At 45.9% G+C, this 2,510-nt stretch overlaps 1 long non-coding RNA gene across 1 annotated transcript; it reads left to right on the top strand.

Moving 5' to 3' along the window:
* Window positions 1–1,087: 1,087 nt before the first annotated feature.
* LOC133550554 (uncharacterized) lies at window positions 1,088–2,276 on the top strand. Its single transcript, XR_009806309.1, has 2 exons — window positions 1,088–1,280; window positions 1,905–2,276. It is a non-coding gene; the product is annotated as an uncharacterized LOC133550554 (long non-coding RNA).
* The last annotated feature ends 234 nt before the right edge of the window (window positions 2,277–2,510 follow it).

Here is a 2,510-nt window from a genome sequence, read left to right on the forward strand (position 1 = left end):
AATGTGGCTGAGCGGAGAGGCGGGGCGTGCCGGGAGCAACGCCGCCGCAGTCTAATTCAGGGGTGAAGGAGGAGAGATCGGGGCAGAAGGAGTTGAAAAATCTGAGTACTGAGAGCGACAGAGAGCGAGCCGAAGAGCGAGGAGCAAGCAGGAGAGAAGGGGGTCTCAAACACGCGGCCCGCAGGCCAATTGCAGCCCGCGAGGCGCGTGTTTGAGACCCCTGATTTTAAGGCTAGTGTATAAAAATTAGCTTTAAGATGGGACTTAAATGCTTCTAATGAGGTAGCATCTATAACTGTTACAGGGAGGGCATTTCAGAGTACTGGAGCCCGAATAGAAAATGCTTTATAGCCCGCAGACTTTTTTGGGGCTCTGGGAATCACTAATAAGCCGGAGTTCTTGGAACGCAGCTTTCTTAAAAGGACATATGGTACAATACAATCAGCAAGATAGGATGGAGCTAGACTGTTTAGTATTTTATACGTAAGTAAAACCTTAAAGTCACAGGAAGCCAGTGCAGGTGAGCCAGTATAGGCGTAATATGATCAAACTTTCTTGTTCTTGTCAAAAGTCTATCAGCCGCACTTTGTACCAACTGTCATCTTTTAATGCTAGAAATGGGAAGGCCTGAAAATAATGCGTTACAGTAATTGAGACGTAACGAACGCATGAGTCATCCACATCATAGCTTTGTGTTGAAAGTGACATAGCACATTCCTGTAATATATAATAATGTATTAATGACTTCATTTTATCTTTCACAACATGCTAAAAGCCAGTAAGAAGACAACACTTGTTAAGAGTGTAAGCTGTTGGCACTGCAACTTCAAGTCCTCGATTGAGCGTAAGTGTTCTTGACAGAGCTGCAAAAAAGGGCAAACATTGAGCAGAGGGCCAACTTGCGAGGCGTTCAATACGCCAAGGACAAAGGAGAGACCTACTTGACAGCGGGCCCTTCCCTGTTGTCACTCGCTGTGGAATCAGGATGTCGGAGAGGGGCAGGGCACAGCGCTCGGTAATCATTGACCTCCAGTGTAATCATTAACCTTCGCCAACCCTTCATCTCTTAAGCTGGCAGCTCGGCCCGGCTGCCATACTCTCTCGGCCGTGACTCCGACATGAAAAATGCAGCTCCGGGCTCTCCACCTGTGTCACCTTCTTCTTACCTGAACTCACCTGTTCTCTTTCTTCACCTTCTTCTTATTGTGCTTCTCTAACCTGCTGCTGCGGCCTCAAGGTCCTGGTGGGCGCCATGCTGTTGAACTCTGACCTCGTGTTAGGTGAGTGCAACACAAATAGAAGACTGTGTCTCGTCTGACTAATGCAACATTTCTGCATATTTTATATTTATTCTAACATGTAAAGAGGTAGAATTATAAAAACATGTATTTAGTTGGCTATGAATGTGATCTCAAAGAGGTGGAAAGCGATATAGTGCGAGCTAAGACAACATCTAATGCTTTATTTTGGCTTTTGTTGTTGGTTTTTTTAACCTATTCTGTCCAGAAAAGAAAGTATTTGTTCTATTTATATTAAAAGATTTTAAAAAATAAATAAAAATGAGGCAGATAAATGAGTAAGTCAACAAAGGTTTAAGGTGGGCAAAGCATGACCAAAAAAAACCAACCATGTCAGTTCATTCCAAATACATAGTGACTGACTATTAGACAAATGTGAGGGTAAGCAGGAAGTGCAGGTACACAGGTCAGACACGCCCGTGCATTCACATATTGACAGGCGCCCTCATGGTGATTGCCGCCATAAAAAAGCGTGTTATCTAGTCCAGCTCTGTCATGTCAGGGCAGTAAAGCTGGGAGGAGGAAATTAGGAGGGCAAAGTCGCTTCCTACAGCGATCCCACCACAAGCCATTTTTGACCTTTGTGTGCTTCCCCCTCCACCTCAGGTGCACGGATGGCCACAACCTGTCGGGATAGGCCTTTTGGCGCTCGCTGGATGTAACAGCAACTCCATGTGGAAGCGGCATCAAGTTCCAGTGGAGGTGCTGTTACTTGCAGAGAATGGCCACCGGCTGCAAGAAAAGTGTGATGCTGCCATAGCTTGGTGGAAACGTTCGTTGGCCAAAAGGAGTTATGGGGCGCAAGGCGATGACCTATGAATTGACAGCCAGTGATTGCAATGTCTGCCTGTCATTTTTGTAGGCCACTGCTGTTTGTCCTTCAGAACATATGGAAAGTCGTTGCATGCCATGTAAATACGGTTCACCATTTTCCTCTTTATGAATCGTACTCCGAATAAAGTCCAACATAGCATTTGAGCAATGGCGTGTGTGTCTGTTAAAGCGTACAAACAAGCGGGTATAGTCAGATATTACATTTGCAGTGACATGACATGTGAGTTACTTTCTTGAGTTTGCACCTGAAAGTCTGAGTTGATTTACCCTAAGATGGAACATTGTGGGGTCCTACGATGAGGTAGGGACTTGTCCAGGGTGAACACCGCCTTCCGCCCGATTGTAACCGAGATAGGCACCAGCAACCCCCGCAACCCC

This window comes from Nerophis ophidion, linkage group LG04 (assembly GCF_033978795.1).
Source record: "Nerophis ophidion isolate RoL-2023_Sa linkage group LG04, RoL_Noph_v1.0, whole genome shotgun sequence".
NCBI lineage: Eukaryota > Metazoa > Chordata > Actinopteri > Syngnathiformes > Syngnathidae > Nerophis > Nerophis ophidion.